Source organism: Python bivittatus, unplaced genomic scaffold (assembly GCF_059951505.1).
Source record: "Python bivittatus isolate LINGU-HERP-01145 unplaced genomic scaffold, Pbiv_v1 ctg000020_np1212, whole genome shotgun sequence".
Taxonomy (NCBI): domain Eukaryota; kingdom Metazoa; phylum Chordata; class Lepidosauria; order Squamata; family Pythonidae; genus Python; species Python bivittatus.
In genome coordinates, this window is record NW_028277030.1 from 32,831,593 (window position 1) to 32,844,337 (window position 12,745).

Below are 12,745 nucleotides of genomic sequence, written 5' to 3' on the forward strand. Positions count from 1 at the left end.
AAAGGTATTGTTGCAGGATGAGGCTGCTCCAAGTAAAGCTGCCTTTTGCAATTGACTTATGGTGATTTTTGTCAATGCCAATGGTCTTCAAGTGTACTCCAGATGTTTTGGGATTGCACTCATGATGCTTATTACTTTTGGTACTATTTTTGCTTTCTTTTGCCACATTCATTCTATTTCTATTTGCAGGTCTTTGTATCTTGTGATTTTCTCCAGTTCTTTCTCTTCTATTCTGCTGTCTTCTGGTATTGCAATGTCCAATATCCAGACTTTTTTTGTCTGTCTTATCAACAGTTGTTAAGTCTGGGGTGTTGTGTGGCAGGTGCTTCTCTGTTTGAATTCTAAAGTCCCAGAGCACTTTAGCTTCTTCATTTTCTATTACTTTGTCTGTTTTGTGGTCCCATCAGCTCTGGCTTGCAGGCAAATGGTATTTCTTGCAGATATACCAATGCACCATTGTTGCTACTTTGTCATGTTGTTTTTTGTAGTCAGTCTGTGCTAGCTTCTTGCAGCAGCTAACTAGGTGGTCCGCTGTTTCTTCAGCTTCTTTGCAGAGGCAGCATTTGTTGTCTATTGCTGTCTTCTCAATTCTGGCTTTGTATGCATTTGTTCTTAAAGCTTGGTCTTGTGTAGCCAGAATTAGCCCCTCTGTTTCTTTTCTTCAACTTTCCTGCTCTTAGCCATTGCCATGTCTTCTTGTTATCTGCTTTGCCTGCTAGGTTTTTTTAATATACTGGCCATGTAATACTTTGCCTTGCCATGTCTCTTTTCTATTCTTCATTTGGTCTTTCTGATAGAGCAGTCTCTTCAGTATTCAAAAAGCCTTCTTGGTATACTAGCTTCAATGCATCTTCTTCACTGTCCTTCAGATATTCTTCCAATGCCCTTTTTTCTTCTTCAACTGTCTGGTGTACTTGCAACATACCACCCCTTCCTATGTTTCTTGGTAAGTAGAATCTGTCAATGTCTCTGTGTGGATGAAGTGCATGATTCAGTGTCACTATTTTTCTGGTCTTCCTATCCAGAGCTTCTAGTTCTGCCTGTGTCCAGTCCACTATTCCAGCTGTGTATCTAATGACTGTAATTGCCCAGGTGTTAATTGCCTTTATGGTATTTTCTCCACTGAGTTTGGACTTTAAGATCTTTTTCACTCTCATGATGTATCCACTACTAACCTTCTTCTTGACTTGAATGCGCTTGATGTTGTCAGCTTGAAAGATGCCCAGGTATATGTAGTGACCTTCTTCATCCAGACTCTTGATGTTGTTTCCATAGGGCATCTTGATTCCTTCAGTTTTCACTATTTTTCCCCTGTTGATGGTCAGGGTGGCACATTTGACCAGTCTAAACTCTATTGCAATATCTTGGCTATATATTTGGACAGTGTTAAGCAGTGATTCTATCTGAGATGGTGTTTTTCCATACAGCTTCAAATCATCCACGTAAAGGAAGTGGGATTGCCTGGCAAACGTTTTTGATGTTTGATCGCCTTGTTGTTGTTGTTGTTATATCAGGGTTGTAGGAGAAACTGGGAAGTCAAAAAGAATCCTCAATAAGGCAGTGGGAATTCACTTCCATACTGATACTAAAAAAACTGCATGGTTTGGTCTTTGTAGTTACAAGGAACAGAACTTGACTTTGGCTTTAATAAAGCAAATAAAATATAATCCCCAAACACCCCCTCCTGAAACACAGTAAAAATACAACCTTGGCCATCAACGGACAGCTGTTTTTTCACTTTCCCACTGATGTCCTCCCCTTCTCAAAAAAAGGGAGGAGAGGGAAGTATGCCCTGCAGTCTCCAATTTTTAGAAATATTCAAAATTTTGAAATTCTGAGTCCAGAATTTCAATTTCCTTGTGGAGTTTAATCTTTTTATAGTCTTCTTTCATCCAAGTTTATGCTTTTTTTCTAATTTGTGACTGCAAAAGTAAATTGTCTGAATTAATAAAGGAAGAACTTGTAACTTCTACTTGTAGAATCTTGCAGTTTGTATGTTTGGATTTGGAAGATTTGTTTAAGAATAAGATATGCATTATTATGTTAGGTGTTGTAGTTCAGCAGTTAGATCATAAGCCAAAAAGATCATTTTATATATCTACAAAAGGATTAAGCACTTGACATTTTTCCAGTCTGTTTTGGAGCATCTTCCTATGCCTTATTCAAAACAGTTTTCAAAGAACTGTATGTGGATGTTTTTCTACTATGAATAAAAGAGAAAGAGACTTACTTGCATAAGGATCCAACTGTATACTGTTTGGATCATATTGTAACATCTAATATTTATGAAAAATGAAGATGTCCATGAATTATAACACCATGAGATACCCAGTTCTGCACAATTTACTATAATTTTTATTTCTGCAAAGTATAACAATCAAAATATAATACTGTAATCTAGTCTTAGAATTATATAATATCATTCATCCTTGATAATGTCAAGATTGAAATAAGATTTTTATCAGAGATAAAAGGATAGCCATCTTAATAAAACAAATAATATATCTCTGTGGCCCAGTTTCTGCTGTCGTTATGCTATGTGAAGGACTTTATTTAAAAAAAAGAAATATGTATATTAACTTTCAACTTCTGTTTAGTCATCCTCAGAATAACAAGTTTATATTAATTGCAATGATACATATTTGTGACAGAATTTATAAAGGATTGGATTCTGCAGTTGTTTTGGGAAAAATATATTTTGAGGACTATGCTTCTGGGCTTTCATCCAATCTACTTGTAACAGTCCTTGAATAATGCAATATCTGGGCAGAATGCTTTAAACAACATTCAGAAGAGACTCTTAATGGGCACAAACCACCAGGAGCAACCACTAGAAGGTTTTTGGAAATAAAAGTAAAGAACACAATTGGACAATTAAATTCCACTGAAATTTATGCTGGAAATGTTCCAGTTGACTAATTCATCTAAATCTAAGTTTTTAACATGCAACAAGGTCCACGTACAATTCATGATGCATGAATTCTTGGTGTGAAATGTTCATGTGTTCCTATATTAGATAATAGTTTAATTCTTTAGTTATATCTTACTTAAATAGAAAAATTACATGTGAAAAAAATGTTTGTATTAGTTATCATTCTTCTAACAGCCAACTCAGGTGGTGACTGCTGAACAGATCCCTTGGGAAACAAGAGGGAGCTATCAGAATGACTATCAAAACAACCCAAAATAAAGAAAAACTTTGGGGTATCTGCCACAACAAGTCAAAAACGTTCCAGTAAAGGCTGAGCATTCCAACAAGCCGCAGAAGAAAAAATGAAAAATTATGCCAGGGTTCTGGGAACAGGGGTTCCGGGAAAGAGAAAGGCCTTGTTTTAGAATCCTACCAAGAAAGCCAGTTTGGTGTAGTGGTTAAGACAGCAGGCTAGCAACCAGGAGACCGTGACTTCTAGTCCCATCTTAGGCACAAAGCCAACTGGGTGACCTTGGGCCAGTCATTCTCTCTCAGCCCTGGGAAGGAGGCAAGGGCAAACCACTTCTGAAATCTTACTAAAAAAACTGCAGAGACTTGTCCAGGCAGTTGCCAGGAGTCAACACCGACTCAAAAGCGACGCGTGCGCACACACACACACACACACACACGAGAGGCTGTAATAGACTGATTTTTTTAAAGTATGCTACTTCAACTCAGTTTTATGAACTTCAGTGAAGACTTTTTCTCTGTTAAATGTGTATAGAATTAAATGAGATTTTTTCTGCTTTTTAGATTATAAGCAAACATTGATCAGTTCCAGTGAAGTGATGTTGCCCTTCCCACTAGTAAAATTGGTACGAACAGATATTTTGCCTGATTTGGGACTACCTGAAGTTATCAGCTCATTCCAGTGATCTGGGTTGTGTTCTATTTTGTTTTCTAGGATAAACCTTCAGCCATGCTATCTTTATTATTTCTCATGTCAGTCTTGTCCATGAGTACCATGCTGTTAAAAACGTACTTATCCTGGACTATGCTGCTGACTGCTTTTTAAAGTGAAACTGTTGCTGTAATTCATTTTTACAGATGAATTTGAACATTCTGTTTATGGATTCTCGGGCTATAGTTTATTTAATCTTCCTTTTTAAACTGCATTTTTATACATTTTTAGAATTTCTTTCTCTATATAGAAACACTTTTTCACAGTGCTGCTTAACAGTTTGTGAGGTTGTGTTGGCCAGCACAGAGTTCATATTAACACAGAGTTAATTCTCTGTCAGTATTGGGCTCATTCTCACATCCTGCTTGCTGCAACACAATGATATTTTACTAATCAGAAATTCCATAGGTCTGTCAGCCAGGATTGTGTGTATGTGTGTGTGTGCTGGGCAGATCATGAGGTACAGAAAGTTTCTCTCCCTCTCCCTCTCCCTCTCCCTCTCCCTCTCTCTCATACACACTTGGAATTGTGGGAGGGAGAAAGAAGAGGCTTTTTGTTTAACCAAAATTGATTCACAGAGGAGCCTGTCTTCAGGAGGGAGATAGGAGAGAAAGTTCCAGAGTATTACAGCACTCAGAGCTCTATAATTCGGGATTCTCTGTTTTGCCTTTTAAATCTTCTCTTCCAGTCATTTTAGGCAGGAGACAAACAGTCTTATGAAATGATTTCATAGATCCTGCCATCTAGAGGTCATCCAGATTAATCAAGAGATTGACAGTCCTATCTGAAGAGGCACACAGTAAAATTTACAGTCCATAAATCAATAATACAAAATATAATTTGAATTCCCACCCACCATGTGTTCAGGAGAACAGTAGTGATGTTCCTGCTAGCAGGTGACATGGTTGGGAGGGGAAAGCTCATCATGGAACCCACCAATTGCTGCCCTGAAAGTACCCTGCATTAAATTGCAGGGGCGGGGGGACAACATTGCCCAGCCTCATTCCTGAAGTATGGTAAAGGCTGGCTGTCGAGCAGTGCAGCTTATGTCAATATACTTTCATCTCAGGAACTCAACAAAAGCATATTACGTGGCCATAAGGAAGAGACCAGAATGTTAAACATGGATTTCCCTCCTGTGGATTAAAACATCCCTAAAATTGTGCTGAAATGAGGCCATTTTGGGGGTATACAAAAAGACTAACTCAATACTCCATGGTTAAATCAACAATGGTCTAGCTTGATGTGTTAACCAGACACAGCCATTTAAGTCAGCCCTTAATTGTTCCATTGTCTGGATTGTTACATTCTGTATTTATTTTTATACATTTTTGTCCTGCTTGTTATTATATTTCTTTCACTTAGTAGCATGTTATATATATTATTAACATAACCTAGATCTGATTCCATTCTTAACATTCTTTCAAATAAGGCATCTGAAATTTTCCTAGGAATACACATTAGCATTAATTTATTTTTTGTTCTTTTGCATTCCGAAATTAATGAAAAAATAACCTGGATTAGATGACATGAGTAAGGTTTATTCCAGGGTACTCCTGGGTCATGTAACAGAACTGCAGAAGGAAATGCCCATGATATATGCAACTCCAGAAATCAAATTAATTGAAATATCCCAGCATTTATGAATGGGGTTTGTCCATTCATAAAACTGCTGCTGTTTAAGTAATAATTCTCAGCCTTTCACACTAAGGCTGTACAATTTCCAGGTACTACATTCTTGTGACAACAAATAAGACTTAAAGCTGTATCCAGAAAAATGGCAATTAGATCAAAAAGTCATATTAAAACTTGAACGTTTCCAGCATCTCCACCTGATTTTTCAAAAGATTTCTGTAAATGAACTCTGAAGGAAAGACAGTTTCTCTTTCTTTTATTTTGAAACATCACATTTTTAAAACTTTCAGGAATGTTACTATCAGGACAACAGAGAACCAAACATGGCTTTCCTCATCTGATAATATCCAGATGTATTGGAATTACAAGTTCCAAATTATCCAGACAACAGAGCTTGTCATCTTCATGCTACCTGGGATCATCCAGAGGGGTCAGGTTGGAGACTGAAGGTTACAGAACAGAATCATTTTTATAATTGCTAGATATACTAAGACTAAATTATTTGCTACAGAGATCATCTTGCACAGTTTTGTTTCTGACACCCAATAATTCAGTTTTTCCTTAATATTTTTGTGCTGGTTCAGACATAATTATAAACTGTAGCTTTGGCTTGCACCTTCTCCCCTAGCTTGTGCCAGTGCGGGACATTAGAAGCATTTACAGTACATCCAATGTTATATTAATCAGAACTTGGAAAACTTTGGCTGTTTCCAGGGTCTGGTGAATTAGGTGGCATACAAATTGGGGGGGAGGGGGGAAGATTAACCTTTGGAATTAAGTAAACCCAGAATTTTGGTTTGATCCTGGTATATTTGCAAAAACCATAATTTGAAAAATGACTTTTGGGAGATCTCTGGTTTACAAACAAAAGTTTTTGATTTCCTTCACTACCACACATCAGAGGAAAGGAGCATGTATACAGTATAGCCTAAATATTCAACTATAGTTTAATGTTATGTCTGAACCAGACAATGAGGAGGAAAAATAATCTCATTTCTTCAGTGTTGAAGTATAAATTAATGAAATGTTTAGATTTAGTGTATTTAAAATTGCTAGTCACTATCCAAAGCACTAAGCATTAAGTATTATTATTACTTTCACAGATTTTGTTGTATTCTATGGAATCCAATTTTTCATGTAAAAATGGAGTTTGGGGGCCTCCTGTTTGAAAAGGTAACATTTCTTCTGTAGTTAAATGTATCATAGCCTTAAGTGCAGTTAGCTTTGTAGATTAATGTCTAGTAACTTTGTCAGTTGTAGGTAGTATTTTGCATTTTTCTGTGTGCCAACCTCCTGTAGACTACAGTACAAATTGCATATTTCAGATTCATAATCATGGCATGTATGTTGATTGTTGGATGTCAAAAAAGTCATTGTACATAATAATGGAGATTATGAATCTTCAGTTACATTCTGAATCTGAAAGGCCTTGTAGGAGTTTAAAAAAAAGCTCACTCCAATTTCTTATTTTTCTGATATATTCATACTCACACCTTCAGTTGTCTCTGAAAACTAGTTCTTGTGACATCCAGACAAACAATTGTTTCTAACAGTCCTGCAACATTACTTGAAATAGGGAGGTCATATTGGCCAAGAGCAAGGATTATATATGATCTTGCTATATTTCATACCAGTATTACTAATCTCAGAGAAATTGGGAACTATAACAGCATGTGCCCTTTCTACTGTGTACTTTCCGAGGGAAGGGGAATGGGAAGCAACCATATGAAACTGACAACCACTTAATACTTAGTGACTTAATAACCTGCACCAGGTGCACTGTCTTTTCAGATATCTTGGCTACCATACATATTTGTGAAGAAGTTGTTTAATACCTTTGGGATCATTTGGTATGGATGTCACACATTTATATTTTGCTGTAGAAGGGATGAACAGGCAGTTATTTAGGCAAGGGATTGCTGGCACTGAAATTTTTAAAAATGTTCTAGGTGCAGTGAGAGTTGCTTGTTAAAGAACTCATATCTTTATAAATAAAATGTATGCTACACCAATAAAAGTTTATGCTTGCTATCATTTGAGGATATGAATTTACATCTGCAGAAATATATAACTCCCATTGTAATTCCATCACTCACAAAAAGGAGAGGTTTTTAAAAGGCAATCAAAACATGTCCCTTCTTTGTGAACTGAAGAACTATTTTCTTTTCATCTATAGCATAGCTAGTTTGCTTTTAGGTCTTAGAGTCATTCTCCATCCAAGAGCAGTATAAAGGCATAGATGTGTTCAATTAAAAAATAAAATGTAGCATGGAAATAAGGCCTGCACAGCATACGTTGCAAAGAAAAAATTATCACCTTGCTTTCTTAATGTGAAAGTCAAGGGGAGGGGGAAACAGTGTGAGCCAGTTGATCCTCTGAGATCCTCCACAGAGTCCTTGTGGCTGTGAGCTTGGCCACCTGTGTTCTGGACCCATGCCCCTTCTGGCTGGTCATGGCCTCCCAAGAGTTGGCATGTGATTGGGTCCAAGCAGTGGTTAATGCCTCTTTGCAGGTGTGGGTGATACCACCTGCCTTGAAGAATATTCAATATTTGGGAGGGGGGCAGGAGTTAGTTTGGTAAAAGTTCAGAGAGAACTGAATATAAGATAAAAGCTAAGGGTTTGTGGGTATAAACAGGGAAAAATTCACAAGTGCCGGATTGGTTTCCATTTCAACACTGCCCTCAAATTAAAAAAATGTGGATAGGTTTGTGTGAAAATTGGTGTAGGAATTCCCTTGTCACTTTTTTTTACAGCAGTGAACTCATGTCATGATATAATTAAAGAACTATTCTATTGACATTCTTCAGTTGGAATAACATATACAAATGATTTGCCAGGTTGTATTGGCATCCAGTACATTTGTAATCAAGATTACAGTTATTCTGAAAATATTTAACATATGGGTATATTAAATAAGAATACTTTATTCAGTCACTGTGGTGCAATTAGTTTGTGCTATGAATGTTCTGTATCCAATGAGAGATAGGTTGATTTTAACATTCAGTTTCTAATTGCACACTTGTTTTGAATGTCCTCAGAATTTCCAGCTGGTTTTATACTATTTCAGTTAGCCAAGAACTGTGTTCTAGGGCATCACTGTTAATGTTAACACTCTAATTTGGATTCTTCTATGTTTTTGAAACTACTGCTCAATTCTTGGTTGAATTCTTATCTGTTTAGCTATCCACAGTGATTAAAATCACCTCAGGTACAGCTTCTTTATGGCAGTTCTTTCACAAATGTTAAGAAACAGATTGAGCAACTGAAAGAGAAGCCATGTGACATATCAACTGCTGGAGATTTTGGAATCATGTTTTAGACATTCATAAGACAAGTGAATGTGGGTTATTGGGGATGTGAAGGCAGGCTGGAGTAAGAGTTCTGAGAGAGGCAGGATGCGTGGGGACAAGTGAAACTTTGCTGATGTAAAAAGTAACCTTGTCAATGAACTCTTCATTAAGTTAGTAAGTTATTTCAGATATCTCAGATGGATTACTAAGGAGAGCTAGTTTAAAGTCGATAGGTTTAAAAATCTTTTATAATGTAGATACCACTTCTACTGCCCTTCGTTATAACAAAATACGCATTATAAAAGAAAGATTTTAAAGTAAAAATACTGATGTTTGATGAGAAGCACAGGGAGTAGCTAGTGTTTCTTTTCTAGAAACATTTCTTGCTATTTCAAATGTGTGCCCAAGAAACAGTGTAACATAACTTCTAGAAAAGAATGTCAGTAAATAAAGTGTTCACCGTAACACTTTAAAAACTTGCAAGTCACCATCCAACAGGTCAAAGGAGGTGGTCCAAATATAGACCCAGAAATGGAAGATCACATTCTGGGATCTTTGTTCAAGAAAGTCATTCTGTGCATCTGGTCGACATCGTATATAACTTAACTTTCCTCCAATCATCTTTGTTTTACAAACAGGATTAAAATAGATTAAAATTAGCATTCCTGGCTGTCCAAAGTAACACTGGATATAACATAGGCTATTATGTATAGAAGAAGGAGGGCATTGCATATGTGTGTGCATCAATATCTGTAAGATTCAGTAGGGGGAGGGAATATCAATCTGTGAAGGTCAAGTTGGAGACCTCTATTGCAGTGCAGTCCTTCCCTTCTACATATGCAGAGGTATCCACAGGATCCAGCACTTCCATCAAAATGACAAAAGCAGCACTGCAATGCAAACTCTGCCCCTTTCATATGTGTGCGCAATATTATGGCACACATACAAAAGGATCAAAGCTACCAATCTGCCATTCCAATGTATTTCATACATGCATATCTCTCTACATATACATGTCTCAGTATGTATGTATGAAATACACTAGAATGGTTGATTCCAGTTGGTAGTCAGGAGCACACATGTGAGAATTGAATCAAATATGTAGAGTAATGGGCGGGCTTCCCTTTATTGGATATGTTCAAATAGGGGCCAAGCAGCGATCTTTCAAGGATGCTTTATTTCAGATCCCTACACTTGGTAGGTAATTGGGTTCACTGGCTTAAAAGGTTCCTTCTATCCATATGATGCTAGGAAAGCTCCTAATTAGAAAACCTTTCTGAACAGAACTGAATGCTCTAGCTCCAAGGCAGTCAAGCTGGTGTCCTTCAGTTGTTTTGAAATTGAGCTTCAACACAATTGGCCATGCCAGTGTTGGCCTGAAGAAGTTAGAAGCCCAGAATATCTGGAAAACTGAAGGCTGGCTATCCCTGACCTAACCAAACAAATGTATTCCCAGTGTATTCTGTTAGATAATTTGTTATATATAATATGCCATAAAACAGGCATGCCTGCTTCCTCTCAGGATGGTCTTTATGCCTCCAAATTATTTATTAGCTGACTTAGGAGCAGGAAGAGAATGTGCTGAATGTCAGGCCTTCAGCAGCCAAGCTGTGGCCTCTAATGCCAAACATTGCAGTGCTTGCCCAGCATGGAGATATTGTGGTTGAAAAGGCAATAATGAAACAAAGAGCGATTCTGGGAGACAATCAACATTAGCAGCATAGCTTTGGCTGGAACTAATCATATGAGCATGAGACAGATTTTATGTATACTGGAAGCCAGAAATGAGACCAAAAGAAAAAACATTCCTTTTTTAGTTAGGTATTTGCTACCTAACTAAAAATGAGTTTTATAACCTGTTTTTAAGTAATATATATATCTAATTTTGGTTCATTTTTGTGGCTATTTTAGTATTATGATGCTTTTATTATGTATTGATTTACATTTGAATGTATGGTTGTTCTTGACAATGGTGAAGTTGTACTTATGCAGAAAAATCAGGTTATAAATATTTTAAATAATAAAACCAAAGTTTAAAAGGGTGTTGGCACAGCAGAAAACTCCCTATTTCTCAGTCAGAGGCATAAACTAATAAGAAGGATATAAGATGTGTGGTTAGTCTTAGCAGAGTGACTGCAGTCTGAGCTAGGGGCTAAAACCTGCTACGCATGATAGAATAACAACCCGTTTCCAAGAATTAGAAGAAAAAAATCCCCAAAGCCAGTTGCAGTCTACTTCCTAGCCACTGTCACAGCAAGGAAAATAACCCAAGTAACAATGATAGCCTGCATCGGTGAGGGCACCCACCATGCCATCTACCCCCAGAGGCTTTGCAGAACAGCAGGTCTTGGTAGCTTTTCTGAATGCCAACAGGATTGGTGCTGACTTGCCTTCAGGTGGATTACTATTCCAAAGAGAAGGCAAGCTACAGAAAAGGCACTTAATCGTGTCATAGTTACCCATGGTACATAAATTTGTCAAGGGTAAAGTCAAAGGAAACTGAATGGGTCAACTGGAGAAAAACGGAATTTCTGCCTTAAGCTATTTCTGCCTAAAGAAGGGATGTGCAGATGAATCTAAATCTGTTTCATTTGGTCCATGTCACTGTTTTTCACATTGATTCCATTCTGTGATTTTTATTTTTTTTTAAATGTGGAAAACCCACATTTACTGTTGTTTGCAGCTTTGGGCAATTGTCACACTTTTCTATGCAACTTTCCTAATGCAGGCTTTTTAATGCGAACAACTACCAAATGTGTACACTTCTTTGTGTGAATGTTTGAATGGCAAAGGCACACATTACAAGTCTCTATTCAAAATTGACTGTTCATATTATCATTTTTGTCTGATCATGCTATCATACTCCCAGGGAAACCCAAGGTGGATTTCTTTTCATTCACTAGACTTAATAAAGCTGTTTTCTTCCTCCCTATCCATACTCCTTTCTTTGGCTTCTTCCTTCAGTTCCCCAGCATACAGGAAGGCAGAAATAGAAAAAAAAATTGATTGATAGAAAGAAAAAACTGATTTCAGTTTTTAATTGCTTAGAATGCTGAGCAGAAAAAAAGCCTGTCTGTTTGCTGAAGAATCCTTTGATGGCCAGAAGCTTGAAAACCATTTTGGTAGTAGACAGATATGTCAGTTTGATTTTTGTGATGCCTTTTCCCCTCTTTTATTTTGTTTTCTTTAATAGCTGGTGCTATCTAATCCTAATTTGATTGCTCTGTATATGGCTAACTCAAGTGTGTTGTTTTGATTTGTAGGCTCATTGTTCCAAATTGTGTCATTGGAGTTTGGCAGTAATTCCTGTTCTGCATCCAAATCTTCATAGGTATTTCTAGGCTTTTGAGGAAAAACTGTTGAAGAATATGTGAACAGAAAAATCCCTAACTTTTGGGGGAAAACCCCAAAAAAACGAGTATAACTTCAGTTAAACAACCTTGCATAGACTGGTGATTACTTGGCCTTTCATGCAATCCATTTCTGGCAGTCACTGTGACTTACCAATGAAAAAGGAAGTAACTTCTGTGAAGTCTGCTAATCACCTGGAAAAAAAGTGAAAAAGCAAGTGCTATAAATGTATAAAGCATACGTATTGTGATATAAGAAAATTTAAATGGAGGGAGGATTCACTCTCATAGAAATTGTGGGAAGGCAGTGAATATCACCAATAAAGAGGGGGAAAGGTTCTTTCTCCCACCACCCCCAGTCAGAAGCTTATTGCTGCTTCTCATCTATCCATAGATTTTCTCACTATCCTCTTATGAGACATTGGTATGTGTTGTAGGCTTGAAAGGGAAAGCAAGTGGAATAAATAGGAAAGCAAAGAGAGGAATATAAAACTCTTTTTGGGGGCAGGAGATTGACATTCTTTGTCGCTTAAGAAGTATGGGCGAAGAGAGATGGGCAGCCTTTTCCAGCACAATATTTAATGGTATTTATTTTC